The following is a 19,400-nucleotide window of genomic DNA, read 5'->3' on the forward strand; positions in this document are numbered from 1 at the left end:
TCAATTATTTGACTCTTGTCATGGAATTTATTTAGACAGTTAATGGTAGGAGTGTATAAACAATACATGTTCATATGGCAACCATAGAAATAAATTATTGACTTAGGATATATATTATAAACTGTTGTTGGAATGTTTAGATATATATTATGTAGAGTATTAGTAGGTTATAAATCTGTACTGTGTTATAGGCTCTACTGTATTTGTTTGTTTGGATTGGTTTTTTGACACTTGGTCTTATGTAGGCCAGGCAGATCCTACATTTCAGACTCTGTGTACCCCTCCAGAATGATGGGATTATAGATGGGTGCTACCATGTAGAAATTGACAAGGATCTACTTTAAAAGCTGTCTAGAATCAAACAGGTTAAGAATAAATGCCATTCTTAACAAGTTTACATTTAGGTATGAAGAATGTGAGTACAGTATAATAACTTGAATTGAAATGTTAAAACAAAACCAAATATACTTATAACAAAAGCAAACTGATTCAAGAAAATAGTAAACTGAAATTATTCTATAATTAACTGAAAGACATTTAAAATCAGTTTTCAAAAGAAATGTATCATCTTGTCAAATGCAGAAATTAAGAACCTCTAGTAGCTCTTTCAGAAAATGGAGACAAACTGGTCATTACACATTTATTCTGAGACTAGATTTATACTATATAGTTGACAATCAAATGTATTAAAAATGAGGAAAATACATAGACAAGTTTAACCCAAAATTTTTACTTACAGGATTTTCTTTAAAAAAAATAACTGTTATTTCCAATAAAATCAAGAAATTATTTCTACTAAGCATAAAGAATTGTTATGTATCTATTTTCTGGCCAACTCTTCTGAAAACTATTTTGTGCTAGGAGAATCAACACGCTGTATGAATCACATATTGATGCCAGATATTAAATATGATCATCATTCTGAGATCTATTGATATTAACAAATTACCAAAATATTAAGCATGTCAGTCCTAATCAGTACACACAGAAAGTATCAACTCTTTAGTGAATAGTTAGCTAATGGAAGTTAGTGGAAATAAATTACAAATTAAATACAGTTTAGAATTGCAAATCTTTTGTATTTTGTTGTAGAAGTATATTTTTTCACAAGTAAATATACTAATTTTCCAAACTGAGATTTCTTTATTTATGCAATATTGAATGAATTATGTCTATTGTTTTAAGTGAAAGAAATCAGTGATAATAAAGACAGGAACTATTCAAGTGCTTTTTATAATACTAAATTTATTTAGAAAACCATTAGATATTACTTTATGGATAAGGAAATTGAGGTAGGACAGACCATTTTAAAATAAAAGAATTGCCAATGATTATTAAAGTATTTTACATAATTAAAATATTAACATTAAAATTCTATCCTGAATATGTATTGCAATTAAATCTCCTTATTGACTCAGTAATGTTTCAGCGAATTTGAACATCTAAGATACTAATAAGCATTTATAATATTTATATTACAGAAACCCTCAGTATTTCTTCCAAATTTATGAGTTAGAGATAATGGACCCGATGACCTGTCATTTGAACATTTATTTCTAAGCATATAGTGTGCTTACACAGTCTTGATATAGAGAGCAATCAATTTTGAACCATTTTTTTTATTGATATTAGTGGAATTCAAATCTTTCTAGTACATTTCTTTGAGTTAAGAACAGAAGAAACTAAGTGTTACAAAAAGAAGGAATATTAACTAAATATTTAATAAAAACACAGCCCCATGACAACAAGGTCTGTTTTCTTATCTTAGATCTTACTCCATTTTATTTTTCACACTAATGCTTTACCTCCCACTGATATCTTCCAATATAAGCATATTTCACAAACACAGCAGGTGATGTATAAGCTGCTGGCAACTTTGCATTTTATTAGCTCTTTGTCCACAGGATTCAGACAAAAGTATAGATATTAATCTTGAGCAAAAAAAAAAAAAGTTTTGAAAAGCTGTATACAACAAAGGTATTTTAAATGAATTATTTGTATAAGCTTGTTCATTGGTAATACTCGTTCAAAGTTAAATGTGTGGTAATGACTTATGAAATGCACTGGTCCAGGGAGGTCTTACTGAGTAGTTTGAATGGAAGAGAAAGAACACAGTGGAAAGATAAACACTTAAGCAATGCTTCAGTAAAAGGACACCTGAGCTCTGAGTCATACATATCATCATGTCTTACACATTTAGGAAAGCACTTTTATTTCATGCTTCTTTACACCCTTTAAATTAACCATACAACATGCTGTTTTGGTCAGTCATATAATAAAAATAATTATCATAACATAAATTTATTTCTAAATTCATTTTTATCTTCACACCTTGAGTAAAAAAAACCCTGTAGTATATTTCAAAACATAAACATCCGTTTTCACTTTTCTTTTTTCTTATAACATGTCTTCATTGATTCTTTGGGAATTTCACATCATGCATCCCAATCCCTCTCAGCTCCCAGTCCCTTATATATTCCCCCACTCCTGCAGCATCTGCCAAAAAGGAACCACCCAAAACTAATTTAAAACAAAACACTTCGAATTTAGATGTAAAGCAAAGTCCATCATTCCACAGCAGGGTATACACAACCATGTTCAGGGATGTACTCACAGAGAGGCCCGTGAGTGCAAATACTTCCAGCCTGTTGGAGCATCAGATAAAATTCTACTGTAAAACACTGTTGGAGTATTAATAATCTACAAGTTTTGAATACTTGTGTCTTTCCAGAAATATATCTTGCTTATTTATGCTCACAAGCACACTTTATACAGTATGAGTGTTGAGTGTGTGTGGGGAAATAAGAGATGTATTAAGCTGGGTTCTCTAGAGGAACATAACCTATAGTGTAAATATATGCATATATATGTACACACATATATTTACACACACATATATATGTTGGGATTTATTACAGGCTGTGATACAGCCAGTCCAACAATGGCTGCCAACAGAAGGTCCAAGAATTTAGCACTTTTCAGTCCATGACCCTGTATGTCTCAGCTGGTCTTCAGTAATGCCAATAAAGACATGCACTTGCCAGTGAGAGTGAGAGCAAAGAGACAAAGAGAAACCTTTCTTTTTCCATGTGCTTATACAGGTTGCCAGCAGTAGGTCTGGCCTAGATTAAAGGTGGCTCTTTCCATCTCAAAAGATCTGGATTAAAGGTGAATCTTCCCCCTTCAAATGATCCAGATAAAAAAGCTAAAAAGTGGGTCTTCCCACTTCAAATGACTTAATAAAACATCTGTCACAGGTGTGCCCAGATGCTTGGTTTTGGTTGATTCCGAATGTTGTCAAGTTGACAACTGAGAACAGCCATCGCAGGGGCAAATGTATTTTATCCAGTAGCTGACCTTCAAATACAGAAAATACAAAATGTCTGACAGCATATTCAATTCCTGCAGTTGACTGAATTTTAATGGGAAAGCTTATAGTGAGTTCCAAAGTGTCATGAGTTGTGGGGAACCTATTCGTGGAGTGGGCTGTGCTGGTCAACTTTACATTCTCTTGGCACTGTTGCTTGATATGGAATGTTAATAAGAATTACAGCTATTGCCTGCATATGAGCTGTTAATAAGGATGGGTTAGTGATGGGCCTCCTGTGTGATGCCTACTGGCAGGTGCAGCCTTAACGTGACCTTGATTCTGACACTGGGTTTGTGTGAAAGCTGCTGAGGTGAGCACAAGACCTACAGAAATGATCACCTGTTTCAAACAGGAATTCAACCTTGAGCTGACAGTCTAAAAGAATAAATTCCCATGGATTCTTAACAAACAGGGTCAGCATTTCCTGAAAGCAACTTGAAACAGCATGGGGAAATTCAGAAGGCTATTAGTCAAATAATCTCCTTGCACTACTATTCAAAGTAGCACCTTTCTTCATTATTCTCATTCTAAACTAAACATATGAATTCAACTGTTTAAATTCAATTTATTTTGAAAACACATATCTTAATTATAACCACATACTGCATAATTATATGTGTTTATTCAGGGTGTTTCCTTCTGTAGCCCACCTGAATTCCTCATAGAATGTCTTCACATTCATTCAGTAGCTGCAATCTAAAGCCAAATCATGCAGACAATTATGAAAAACAACACAAAGCTCTATGATTCTATTTGCTTGAGCTTTAACAATGTATTAAGTTCATTTAAATACATTAAATACAAGAGACAGACTACCCTGAGAGAGAAGTGCCCTCATCTCTGGGCAAGAAGAGCTAAGTTCTGTGAAGGTAATACATTTTTAGTGGAATGACTAATTACGCATGGCAAAGCAGGGGAGTTGTGTTGCCAATAACCAATTTCATAGATTATTAGGTAAAATTCAATTTTAAAATTAGTAATATAATTGAGTGCTCAAAAGATTTTTGAAAGATAATATTAGATGCAGTTTGAAGAGACTTGATACTTACCAGGCACAATCTCTTAGCCAGTGAGAAAAAACAAACAAACAAAAAAGAACAACAAAACCCCAAACAAATTGATGCCCAGAAAGGTCAGAGGAGCGTTCCAAATTAAAATAAGTACTTACTTACAAAATGACGGCTGAGTCCCTGACTCTGGACTTCCAGTTTATAGTGTCCTAACAAAATTTTGAACTTCTGAGAAATGCATCTGATATAAAGGCCACATACAAGTTGTAAACATGGGTATGGTTAAAAGGGGAATTTTGTTCCCTTTAGAATTCTCTGTGTGGTACCAGTTGCTGCTCTTCAGACACAATGTGCGATGGTTTTCAAATCTGACTTTTATAAAGGTAGGATCTGCAAAGTTTACTTTCAAGCTTTCTGTGAACAAGTTAAACGATTTTTATGTGGGACCACTATCAGGGCTCACTAATTTTTGACATCAAAGTACTTTTTAAAGTAAGAAACACAGACCGATAAGGACCATCAATGTAATGAAAGGGAACTGAATGTGGTAGAGGCTGTTGACACTGCTTTATTAATGGGACCAGTAGCTCTGAGATTTCACTAAATATTACACATAAAGACCTATTTACAGCTGGATGGTGGTGGCACAATCCTTTAATCCCAGCACTCAGAGGTAGGCAGATCTCTGGTTCGAGTCCAGGGTGGCCGACAGAGTGAATTCCAGAACAGCCAGGTGAAGCCTTGTCTTGGAAAAACCAAAGATGCAGAGACTCACAGCCAAACTATAGGGGAAGTTTGGGGAACCTTGTGGAAGATGGGGAGGAATGATTGTAGGAGTCAGAGGAGTCAAGGACAGCAGGAGAACATGCCCACAGAATCAACTAAGGAGGGCCCTTAGGGGCTCACAGAGACTGAAGCGACAATCAAGGACCTGCATGGGTTTGAGCTGTGTCTTCTGCATATATGTTCTAGTTGTTTAACATGAGGCTTTTGTGGGACTTCTAAGTGTTGGAGTAGGGGTGACTCTGACTCTTTTGCCTGTTCTTGGGACCCTTTTCATGAGGTACTAAGTTACCTCATCCACCTTTGATATGAAGGTTTGTGCCTAGTCATAAAGCATCTTGTTATGCTATGTTGGGTTGATATCCCTGTGAGGCCTACTCTTTTCTGAAGGAAAAAAGAGGTCCAGTGGATCTGCGAGGGAGGGGAAGTGGGGGGAGCTGGAAGGAAGGGAGATAGGGGATGACCTATTGTATGAAAGAAGAACAAATAAAAAGAAAAAAAGATGTATTTGCAGAAGTTAGTATTTTTTTTTATCTACCCCTTTCGCCCCCTTATGGCAACTAATACAAAGAGGCTAATAGAATTGTGAACTTTAATCGCACTCCAAAGCTTAGAACATAGAAAGCTTGAGGTAGGGAGATTGAACTGATCATCCAATGAACGGTAATTAAAAATAATGTAAGATTCCTATAATGAGACTAAAAACAAATAGGATACAATATTTAAAATATATTTACTAGCATAAATATATAAGCTGAATCACTCTGCAGATGAGACTTTAAGCAATGATTCCTTCACAAATTAAAAAGTTTCCCAGTAAAAGAATCCTCTGTGGGGGATTGTAGAGTTGACATGCAGAAATCCGGGCTAGTGCTTGGCTTATAGGATGATCACATAAAATGAGAGACAGAGAAATGGTATCATTGAGGAAAACTACATCAAAAAAATTACAAAAACAATTTGAGCTACAAAGCAGCTTGTTTGGCAAAATATCATATAGTAAAACAAACTGCATGAATAAGAAAGAGAACTTAAAAGATTCACTAAACCTTGCAACAAAGCATCCCTCTCCCCAGTCTGCCATTATGTGAGATAGCAAAACAGAAAAGATGTGAGGGAGCTGCTGTAGAGGAGTACTCTGATGGTTGATGACAGATCAATCAGGAAATTAAGACAGAACTGAGCCTGTAGCAGCCAACAGTCTTGTCTACCACCAGAAAGAAAGGACCTGGCCTGCAGTCCTTCAGCCAGTGAGATGTTTCTCTGCATGATCTAACTGAAACTAAACGTAACTGTGAATAATCTTGTACTCTTCTTGAAAATTTCATACTAAATTTATAAAATTGTTTCAATTAGGTATCAGATGTTTTGAAATTGTTTTCACATGTCTCTGCTTTGGTCATGAATATCAGTAGTTTTCCAGAAGGAAAAAGAAGATGTGTGTTAGCATGGATGTTGTTTCACTGGATTGGAACCAGAAATAAGAGTGGGAATTCATGTTTCCTTTAATATTTTGCATGCAGTGCTAGTCAATAAAAAGGGACATAGTTGTATAACTGACATGGTATAAAGGCATATGGTTACTAGTTTTGTCTGCTTAAAGAACCCCAAAACAATGATACCTTTACAACAAGGGGCTAGTGTTCCTTGGGGAATGACTTATACTTGTTTTTCAGAAAGCATAAAATAAGACTTGAGCTATTTTATGTTGCCATAAAAAAAGAAGAGTCAAACCAGACTAAAGGTCAGCACTACGGGGCATATATATAAAGAGCAAAGGAGCATACTAACAAGGAACAAGAACTTAATTTCTGGTCAAAGCTAGACATTTGAGTTACAGAATATAATCAAATAGTGTTAATAACCACACACACCCAAATGGAACGAATATTTTCTAACTCATAAAAATAAAATCACCAAGCAAATAAAATTTAAGGTGGAAGAGTATTCATTTTAGTAATTGCAACGAGTGAATATAGAAACAAAGAATGAGCTAGAAACCAAGTATCAGATTATTGTAGTAGTGGTTTGCATGACATAGCCATTGACAAATGCTAAAATTAGTGGCAGATATTTTAGATATAGCAGATTGGATTATCATTCTTTCCTTTGAAATACTGGGGCAGGTAACAGGTTCAGTGTGTTACAAGCTGGCTGTTCAGGCTTGAAGACCTAAGTTTAGATCCTCAGCACTCAAGAAAGATACCAAGAATGAAATGAACACCTGTCACCCCAGCACAGGGAGACAAAGACAAGCAGAGTCTGTAGGCCAATGCTAGGCAATCTAGCCAAAGGGGTGATTTACAGGTTTAGTGATAGACAGTGTTTCCAAAAGAATAATGTGGATAACCTTAGAGGAAGTTACTTGACAGGCACTGAGCTCAGCTTGTACACATGTTTCCAGAAGTGAGTGAAACACCTCCTTCCCCTGGAATAGTCCAATTGTACACATATGCACATATATAATATTTGCACACAGAGAGAAATTATCATTTTTATAGGTGTTTGAATTTACACACTGAAATATCTGTTTTTCAAAAAGTAAAAGTAGTTCCCATCCCTTAAAAGGATTCTCATGTGCACTCTGCCTACAGTAAAGCCTGGGTGAGTCAGCTGTGTGGTTACCAGTAGCAAGCTCACATTTACACAGGGATACTTACTCATAGCACAATCTAAAGCATTTTCCTACAACTTCACAAAGAAAAGAAATTGCCATATGATCGTAAATGTGAAATGTACAAAAGTGTGATGGTAGTTAGCTAAAGGGCTGATTTTGGCTTGCACTGGACCAAGTGTTTTATTGTCTTTACTTATCAATTGTTTGATAAAACATAGCTTCTGATTAACTGATAATTCTTTGAGAATGTGTTGCATTATGCGTCCCATAGCTACTTGTTTCTTCAGTAGCAAGTGCTGGTAGCCAGTTCATTTATGTCCTGAAATGGAGGTCCTTTGAAAGATCAGCAATAAAGAAGTTATAACAGGCTCAGGAAGTAATTAAAATAGTAAAATAATTTTCAGTACTGATTTTGACTTGAAAATATTGAGACATAACATGAAGAATTAACAGACAGAAGCACAAAGTATGACACTTGGTAGATTGTGAGACTGAATCCACCCTTGGATCTTTTTTTTTTCCTTTCATTTTTCTTTATTAAGAAATCTTCTACTCACTTCACACACCATCCACAGATCCCCCCTCCTCCCTCCTCCCACCCCTCAGCCCTTCCTCCCAAGCCAACCCGCATCCCCACATCCCCCAAATCGAGGCCTCCCATGGGACAGAGATCCACGGCCAGGCACCAGGCTGAGCTCCAGGAATCCAATTGATGAGAGAGATGAGAGACACCCATTGGATCTTAACGTTTGTTTCTGTTTCCACAAATTGGCTGCCCTCTTGAAAATCCATCCACCTCTCTATTGTAACACTCATTCCCCATTAATGTGCTGTCAGATCAGGGATGAGGTTCTGTGGTAGAGTAGTAGCCAAAACAGGAATGACTGACATATAGCACCAACCCCTGGAGGACCACTCACAGGCTGGATTAACATCTGTGACTTCAAGGATTATATACAAAATCACCTTCAAACCAAGCTTAACAAAGTCAGAAATAACTCAGATGAGGTAGAGAAGGTCGATGCATGGATTGAGGGAAGAATCAGAAGAACATTACAATATACCAAGTATAATATTTCAATTGTAACACTCAAAAAAAATCACCAAGTATCATCCATTCTGATTGTAAAAGTCAAGGCTAGATCACAAATGGAAAATAGAGCAAAATGAATCTATTATATCCTAGGAGGATTATTACCTAACTACAAGACATATGATTAGATTACATTTAGTAAATAGGGTCAGAGTCAGAAGAGTTCAGCAAAGTAGCGTTCTTGGAAAATAAGAAAACAATGGGAGAAAAGTAGCTAAGATCAGATATGATATTTAATGATAACAGACCAAAACAATACTTTACCTCTGTTTTTGTTTGTGTATTTTGTAGTGAATATTGAATATTTCAAGGAATAACATTTGTATGTGTATAGGATAGAGACATTCAATTTATCTCAGGTCTTAAAGTTTTTCAATCTTGAAAGAATATATTATTATCAAATATAAGAGCTGTTTAAAAAATAGTCCTGCCTAGTTCATACCTCACAGAAATTTAACCAGGATCTTTGCAGTTCAGACAGTAGCATTTAAAATTTCTCTAGCTGATTCTAGTAAGAAGTCAGGGAAAGAAGACGGTAGTAAACTTATAATACATAATACAATGCATAATATATAATGAAGATTATTTAATAAAATGCATAATAAATAAAAGCAAAGTGAGTCTTTTATATAGTCATTACTCAGACTTCTACTCTTCTTTTGTTTTGTGGTTATTGCTAATTTTCCCCATCTTGTCATTATTTCTACAGGAACATTAACATTTTCATATATGTTAGAATGTGCTAAGTGTTACAGCATTTAAATTATTTAAAACATGTAGAACATATCTAGCAAAATAGATACATACAACAAAATGTTATTGTTTCTGGAGAAAATGCAAACAAGGAACTTCACTGAAGAGCTTTCCTATTTCTTAGAAGATCCTGTAACATATAAGAAAATACGTCATAATTTCCAAATTTCACAGTTGAAAATCCATTTAGTTTGTTGTAGTAAAAGATTTAAAAATATTTATAATCAGCAGTGGCTATGTATAAGAAAATCCAAAATGCTCAAGATAATTCATTTCTTTCTAGGCACAAGACAGTCACAGTGTGTTTCTATACATTTTGATTTCTAAGTAATCTTTACATGAAAATGCAAAGCAAAACTTTGGAATCTATATGATGATTCAGATCAGTGAGCTAATAGGCTAATTAAAGTACTAGAATTTTAATGATTTCATTAATATCAAATTAAATGTGTCATTCTAGACACTATATATTTCCATGTTAAATTATATAATTATAGTGTATTATACATATATAACTATAGTATGTATATATGTATATCACAAAAATAACATTATGCAACCCAGTGGATTACATTTAATTTAAATTCAATTCTTATTGATATGGTTGCCGGGCGGTGGGATATGGTAATAGCTTGTCCAAAGATCTACAAATATTGATATTTGAGATACATTTTAGATGATTCACTCATCACATTAAATTCATGCTTATTTGATTGAATATAAGGTGTCATGTTGGGTCTAGTTAAATTTAGATAAGCATTGCAACAAATCCTACAGTAATTGCAGGAAGGCTAAAATTATGTTGACAACAGAGAAGTGTACAGTTGGATTTAACACTGGGATTTCAGTTAAAGCTTCACAATATTTGAAGCAGCTTATACAGCACATCACGTTACAGATTCCCTGAATGGCAGCATGCATACAATGATAAAATATTATTCCCTAGGCACCCATGTTGATATTCTTTCCTTTCAAAATAAATGAATTGACTTCATGAGATCAGTCTGCCTTGGTGCTTTTAAAATGTTTGGTAACATAAATTGTTCTTGCACCCAGAGGAGAAGTCTATTTATATGACTAGCTTCATTGATGTTTTATTTGCGTGAATGATTCCAACACTTGTAATAGTTTTCCTAGTTAATCCAGTGCCTGTAGGAACTCACAAACTTCTGTTCTCCATTCCAGAACACATGTACTTGGTGACTCACTTCACATCATGTTCACATTGTTTCTAATGGGTGCAGTTTTATGAACTCAGGATGCCAGAGTGGAAAGTAGCTAAGCTAGAAAATCTTAATTGTCAAATTGACACAAAGTAGAATCACTCAAGAAGAACTTAATGAGAAATGACCTAGATCCGATTAACCACTTCTTATGTCTGAGTGGAACTGCATTAATTGTTAATTAATGCTTTAAGGACCAGTCCATTGTAGTCAGTGGATGATGCTGAGCAACATGAGAGGAGAATGCTAACAGAATGAGCGAGCAAGCATGCATGTATTCTCTCTTTTGTCCTGACTGTGCTAGTAAATGCTTGATTTTCTACCTTGTCTTCCTCATGTGATGGACTGTACCCTGGAATTGTCAGCCAAATCACACCTTGTCACCTGCATTGCTTTTGTTGGGGTATTTGTTTAAGCAACAGAAATGAAGCTAGAGCAGCAGCCATCAGAAAGAGTTCCATTTCCTTAACATTTTTTTTCGAAGAGTTTTTTCCTTAAAAATTTAGTGGATGGAAAGTAAGTTGGTAGGAAAATAGCATTATTTAAAAATAATCCCTGTAAGGCCCCAAAGAAGTCTTTTAGAAAGGCATTAACAGGAAATAAATTAATACTTCCCAGTTTGTAACCTCCAAGTCAGTTTTAATATTGCTTCCATGCTGCTGGCTATCTGCATTAGATTTAATATTCTATAACACTATTTCATGGCCTATCCAAGGGACTCTTTGTGTCTTATTTTCATATCCTACACCAAGATACTCTTTGCTGCATATAAGAACTTGATGTTATTCTGTTGTTTGGTGTCAGCTACAAAATACTCTTGGTCAATAAAGCTCCCAGGAAAATTAACCCATAAAAAAACCATAAAAGCAATGGGTTTAATAGAACATCTTTGTCATAGCTTCAACTTTCAGTTTAAGTACTGTACACAAGAGCAGGCTTCAACCCTTTCTTGCCCTTTTAGTATTTTCAGTGTCCTCCTGTTCAGCCATGAAGTTTGTGCAGCATAGGAAACATAGTTAATCTTTGAAAAATGCACACTGAGTTTGAAGTAGCTTAATATACCCATATAAATTCCTACGTAAGTATTTCCTGTTGCAAGTGGAAGTGTATAAAATGATGAGGTTGAGCTAACCGCATGATTTACTGACTTCCTCCGTACATACCTCTGCCTCTAGCTGAAAAGAAAATTTAAAAATAGGAAGAGAGGGGGAAATTCTATGAACTCATATAAAGAATGGTCACCTTTACTTTTTACACAAGCCTGGGTATATAAGATGTTGAGACAACCAAATAATAATATCATTTTAGATGCTTAATTATATTTATTTAAAACAGTTACTGGATAAGAAGATCAATTCTTGCCTTTAAATAATAAATGAAAAAAATTAAGCATAATCATTTCACTTTTTGTTCATACATCCATAACCACAATTCAGAAAGGATTATTCACAGGTTTCTCTGACCTGATGTATTTGATTCTTAAAATAGAAGCGCTTAAGAAGGAATTGGTATCATTTTTTTTCTGGGTCTTAAGGAAATAGATGCAATATAAGCAATAAGGAAATACTCCATGAATGCAGATCATAATCTGAAAGGGTTTCACAAAGTCGAACAAGAGTAACCATTCTAACCCACTATGAAAATATGAAAATCCTCTGTAGTGCTATCGATGGTTGTGAATAGAATATACTGAGGATAATGATTTTATTAAATCAGAGCTCCTCTAAGACAGTAAGACAACACCTAGATTTACAGCACTCAGTTATAGAAAAGGTTTGTGCTTTTTTTTAATTGTATGTGTATGAGTGTATGCCTGTGCAGCACATGCATGAAGTGCATGTCGGTGCTAGAAAGGGGTGTCAGAGGCCCTGGAGCTGGACTTACAAATGGTTGTTAGCCAGCATGTGGATGCTGGGCAATTGAACCTAGGTCCCCTGGAAGAACAGTTAATTGCTATAACTCATAAAAACTCTGCTTCTGTGATCCACTTCCTCCATCTTGACCTCACATATTAATGTTTCTATTACCTTCTATGACAGCCCTTAGATTGATGGTTAGAATAATCTATAACTTTTCCACATTAATAATTGAGTCAGAATCTCAAGCAAACCCAGAGCTCACTGAAATGACTACTCTTACCAGCTAATTTGCTCTAGGGACCTCCTTTTTCTGTTTGCTGGGGCTGGAACTGTGGGCAAGATGCCTCACCTACCCAACAATTGTGTGCATTCTGGGTGCTCAAACTCTTGTCTTTATACTTGCTTAGCAAGCACTTAACCACTGAGCCATGGGCTGGAACTGTGGGCAAGATGCCTCACCTACCCAACAATTGTGTGCATTCTGGGTGCTCAAACTCTTGTCTTTATACTTGCTTAGCAAGCACTTAACCACTGAGCCATGATGGTTTCCAGCTCAGGCAAATATTCAGTGATTACACTGAAGGACTTACCATTTAATGAGGTAAGTGTTCAAAACTTGCTTTCCATGAGAAAATGCTCTGTATCCAAGACTTTTGTCTTTTTAAAAAAATATGGTAAAGGGAAAACAAAGAACACAAAGCCTGCTTGTAGTTCCATATAACATATAATCACTTCTTGTATCATTCTCAAAATCTTAGAAGTTCCCATTGTGTTTCTTCCAATCATAGGCTCTGGAGAAAATAGCTGTATTTTACTTCTATTACCATAGATTAGTGTCACTTATATATGGTATCATACAGATATTCATCAGGACTTCTGCTACATCCATGATTGCTTTCATCAGTAATTACTCTTTATTGTTATTGTACAATGGTCTATTGTACAAATGTACCATAAAATATGCATCCATTGTGTAGCTAGAAGACAACTGGGTTACTTTCCTTTAATTCTGGAGAATCAGTTAAAAAAAACTTTGCAGATATTATGGTATATGCTTTTTACTGATACACACATTCACTACTCTTGAAACAGCTGCAGTAGATTTGTTTAGTCAAATTGTTTGTGTGTCTAAGAAATATTGCTGAAAATTCACTCATAGAACTAATAATTTTTTGGTGTTTTTTAGAATAAGTTCTGAAATTCTATATCATATTGATCATATTCTCATATTATATGTTAATAATTGCCTAAGCACAGTAAAATCTTTTCAATGCTCCTAGTTTTTCCAAGGTAGAGTACTTCATAATCACAAAGTAAGGGGCATGTAAAGTGACATAAGAAGGAGGTACTGAGATTAATAGCTTATATCCCAGGATCACCTGACTTTCAAACCATGTCAAGGAGATATGGCAAAGACCTATTTGGAAGGGCCAGGAAATTTTATATTAGAAAATGGATATATGGCAGCATATTGCTAGACATTCATAATCCAGTGTGTCTTTGGGAAAAAGACCCAAATAGAAGAAAATGTGACCTGAACAAAACTTTCAAAAGATGTCAAAGTTAGCTATACCATCTCACACAATGTGAGAGAGAGCAAGAATCTGCAGTATCCACAAAATACCTGAGTAAGCGATAGACACACGAACACTTTATCTTTTATTCTCTTTTTGCTTTTGTTACTATAATAAGCCAACTCGGTAAGATATTATTCAGTCATATTTAAGATACATTTGATTTACTATAATAAGGCATCTTGAATTTGTTATAGATAAACTTTAGTAACTTTCTACATTAGAATTGTGCCTTATGAAAGATACTTCATGTTGTATAATGAATTGTCATTTTGTCAATGAAACATTGTACTTTTATCATTAGTAATGCTAAACCAATGTCCTTTATTTTTCTAACAAAAATATGTAATTGTAGTATTTTTGGTTAAACACAATTGAGGTCCTTTTTGAGAATGTATCTTGACCTTGATGTGATTTGTAATAATGTACAGATGCTAAACCTCAACTCCATCTTTTCTTTTGACCTCTATTTGATGCTGAAGACTGAGTTTTTAAGAACGTAGCCACCCTACTTACAGAAAGGTCAAGTCAGCATATTCTTGTTGAATTAATAATATGCCTATGGAAAGTTTCTGAGTGTAAGTAAATATAAGAAGCATATTACATTTTCCTTGTGTGTTAAATAGTTGTCATATATAACATATGCATTCACAAATTTTAATTCCCTTTATCCACTTAAAATGGTGGTGGTGGGGGACTGGGAGGAGAGGACAGATGAGAAACTGCAGTCAGATCTAATATATGAGAAAAAAATAAATAAATAAGAAAAAGAAAGAAATTATACTTCATAAATTTGAAAAACAATACAACAAAAAACTGGGCAGATTGTATTGTGGTATTACTATTTTCAGTTTTATGGTACAGTGTTTCTTCATGATATATTCTATTTGGTTTTTGCTATATTTCCTGTAAATTATATGTGCTTTCTGACACTTTGGATATATGTAATTTCTACTCCCTTTAAAACCTACTTCTTAATGGGCTTCTTATTGTTTAATAGTAGGAGGTAGTTTCTCAAGTTTGTCCACATGTTTTAGAGTTTTAAGGATTTTCTCTTTCAATGCTGCATTAAGAAACTGGTGAGGTGATACCATAAATCCATGTGACTTTGCTAAATCTGGTAAGGTTTTCCAAATTACAGCTTCACAAAGCTGTCTTAATCCTGCTCTGGAGAAATGTGTTCATCTCACAGTTTCAAGGAAGAAAAAGAGAATGGAATAAGGCAACACTTCAGAATGTTTTGATGCAAATGCATCTGATAATTTAAGACCTCTGACTTGGCCCCACCTCTTAGTTTCCACCACTTCCTATAGCACCATGATAAGGACACTGCCTTAACACATGAGGTTTCAGATGGCTGTCATGAGCCAAACTTTGGTAGAGACAAACTGATAACTAAACATAGTCATGATGAAGGTGATGCATCTATGGTAATTCAGGTCTCTCAAGTTGTTACCAATATTCATCATACCCATTGTTTCCAAATTTTCTTGAACTTCATGTGATAAACATTTTATATGATGTGATAGGCAGAAAATGCCTCTCTGAGTAAACCTGCCCTCATTCCTAAAACTTGTGAACACATTGTTCATTAATGATAAAAGAGAATTAAGGTCATCAAAATAATTGAAACTATTACCAATTACCTGATCTTCATGTAAGACATTAGTTCTCTGGGCCTTTAAAAAATGGAAGTATGACAGGTTTTACAAGTAGAAATTGGTTTTATGTTGCTGAATTTGAAGAGGAAGGAATGGAGCTGTGAACCATTGAGAATAAGAAGGTTCCAGGAATGGAAAGAATATGGATTTACCATAGCAGCCTGCAGAAGAAATGCAGGTTTACTGAACATGATTTGATTCATTTTCAGTCTTTTCTAGGTAGAATTAAAGCAGCATTTAATACAGGCTAATTTTACCTTTATGGTGACAATAGTCTGTTGTTGTAATGTAACATGATCCTGATAATTATATGGTCTGTTTATCTGGCTGGTAGGGATATGAATTATTACCATTCCTTAGAGAATCTTATATATTCCTCACTATTTTCTTTGGTGATTGTTTTGCTTTGAAAGTTTTCTTCTGCATCTTTGACATATATAACATTACTCATCTAAATGCACAGGAGAGCCAATTGTAGTTCTTGAGGCTGTCTTTGACCAAATGCATCTTTCTTTATTTCTAGGCCCTGTGTACAATTGATGTGAAACTATACCTCATCTTCTAGTACTTTCTCTTCGGTTTATAAGTGACTGACTAGATGCTAGATTTCTCATACCTTTCCTGTACTGTGGAAACTTTTCATAGGTAGTAAGTTGAAGAAATATAAGACACACTTGCTTTTCCTTTGTTAGTTTTAATAAGGAATCTGTCTATTCGTGTTTAATGCAAAAAATTACATACCTACATATAGTGATACTTTATTTGTACTGAAATGTGATTTGTATGTTAATAAATAAAGTTGCCCGGGGTTCAGAGCTATTAGCAAGCCATAGGGAAAGCTGGGCAGTGGTTGTGCATGCCTTTAATCCCAGCACTTGGTAGGCAGAGCTAAGTAGATCTCTGTGTGTTCAAGGATACAGCCAGCATTGGAGACACACACCTTTAATCTCAATACCAACCATAGAAGACCTGGAGGTCTGTACAGACAGGCAGTGATGAGGTAGTCATGTGGTTGGGTTTACAACCAATGAGAAGGCAGAACAGAAAGTCTATATAAAGACAAACACACAGGAAGTAGGTCTCTTGGCTGAAGAGGATAGCTGCAGCAGAAAGGGTAAGGCTCTTAGCTCTGATCTCTTGGGCTTTCATCTTTGCATTGGCTCTGTGTTTCTTATTTAATAAGACAGTTACTTCTACACCTACATACATCAAAACACACACACACACACACACACACACACACACACACACACACACAGTAACTGGGAGCAGGGACAAATCAATAATCAGAGTGAATCACTAACAGATTAAAACACTGTCAGTGTCTATTTGATTATACTTTTTGTAGGGACCAACTAGACCCACAAGTTTTACTTACCTAAAATTTTTTGAAAGAATACATTTTATGTCTGTTTGTTATTTTGTCTAAAATCCGATATCAGAACCTGCTTTAAAAATTCATTTAATTAACTGATTTAACACAGACAAGAAATCCAAATAGCATAAAAAATCCACTACTAAATAAATTTGCGAAGAAAATAAGGTAATATGTACATTTCAGTACTACTAATTCATAAAAATAAAGAAACTATGTCATTTGTGAAAACACGAGAAGAACTGGAAATGACTCAGAGAAACACTCAGGTGGAATAGACAATTATAGCACCATCTCATTTCCATGAGAATTTAAAAGCAATGAGGAAGAGACTAGCAGGGTGGCTGACCAGTTTGGAAAGAGCATGAAGAGAAAGATCTCACTCCTAAAGAACTCTGTTTTTTCTCTTGTGTGCAAGGCAGATGTGACTGTGGAAGCATGGATAATTTCCCTAGTTCATCTGAAGATGACAAGTGACAGCACTTTACTAATAGACAGTGTAAGTTCATTCATTATAACTGGAGGCAGGTGCACATCAAAAATCATAATGCAGATCATCAGTGACCATTTGATACTTTCTGTAGGGAACAAATATGTTTTCTACTTAGAAGGATGCTCTTCATTCACCTACAGTAAGCAAAACCTTAAGAATTTATTCCTCAAAGATCTGATGAGTTACCAGATTAGTTTGATTCCTTTCGTAAAATGCCTGTAACTATAATCCCAAAGGCAACCCATTGCATGAAACCTGGGTTTCACTAAAGTCAGTGAAGAATGACTATATTCTTGCCAAACATTAAATTTTTAAAAATTTCTTTTACAAGTTTTAATAAAGTTTGTATCCATTAAATAAAATAGAGAGAAATGAGGAAAATAGCATTATCAAACAATGAAGAGATTCACAAAACTGATACTGATTTGAATTAACTTAGGAAGGCAGAAACATTCCTCTCTAGCCTAAATTCAAATGTCGGCTTTAGTTGGTGAGGTAAGATGTAGTATTAAGTCTTAAGGTAAAGCCACTATAGCGCAGGATCATTGGAATCATGGATATTTTCTTGTTCAGTTTCCTGATGGATCCTGTCTAATAACTAGACACTGAATAATACACACTTTGAATTACTTTTACATCTTTAAGAGTGCTTTAGTTCATTCTATCAATATTTATAGATCTCACTTTGTAAGCACATGGTAGTAGTTTAGGTACAGGACACAAAACTAAAAATTAAAGGGAAAGCTGAAATGCATTTTTTTTTTTGGTTTTTCCAGACAGGGTTTCTCTGTGTAGCTTTGCGCCTTTTCCTGGAACTCACTTGGTAGCCCAGGCTGGCCTCGAACTCACAGAGATCCGCCTGGCTCTGCCTCCCGAGTGCTGGGATTAAAGGGGTGCACCACCACCGCCCGGCTGAAATGCATTTTTTATTGTCATGTACACAGCACTTTCATCAACAAGACTGAGGAAATAAAAATGTAATTTTAATGGAAGAACATAAGTCACTCAAATAAGAATGAAAAGAGAGAAATGGATGATATGCCTAATGCTAGAAGACTGAACCCAACTGAAACTCATTGTATGATATCCATTCTCAACTGAACCTTGCAAACATAAATATGTTTAAATAATTCTCTATGTAGGCATACTAGTTAAAGATATATGTTAAAAGTGTTGTCTTTTAAAGAACTCTCATACACAAAGAATGAATTTGTACAAATTTGATCATTTATCTCTTAACTTACAGATCTAATATATGACTTTTAATTGATCTTTATCCAAACACATGATGTCATAGCTGAGTGAACATGAATGTTAAGGACCTGTGACTTAAAAATAGTCAGTTTCTCTTCTCTCATTAAACCACCCTCCCCCTCCCCCGCCACACATACAGACACACAGAGGAGAGAGAGACAGGGAGACAGAGAAACAGAGCCAGAAAAGGACAGACAGACACATAGAGACAGAGATAAAAAGACAGAGACAATGAGATACTAAAATTAAATTTATTTTTTTGACACTAAGTTATTTCTAATGCTGTGTATATTAATTGAGGATGATCTGTAGTTTATTTCAATAATACCAAATGA

Source organism: Peromyscus eremicus, chromosome 3 (assembly GCF_949786415.1).
Source record: "Peromyscus eremicus chromosome 3, PerEre_H2_v1, whole genome shotgun sequence".
Lineage (NCBI taxonomy): Eukaryota > Metazoa > Chordata > Mammalia > Rodentia > Cricetidae > Peromyscus > Peromyscus eremicus.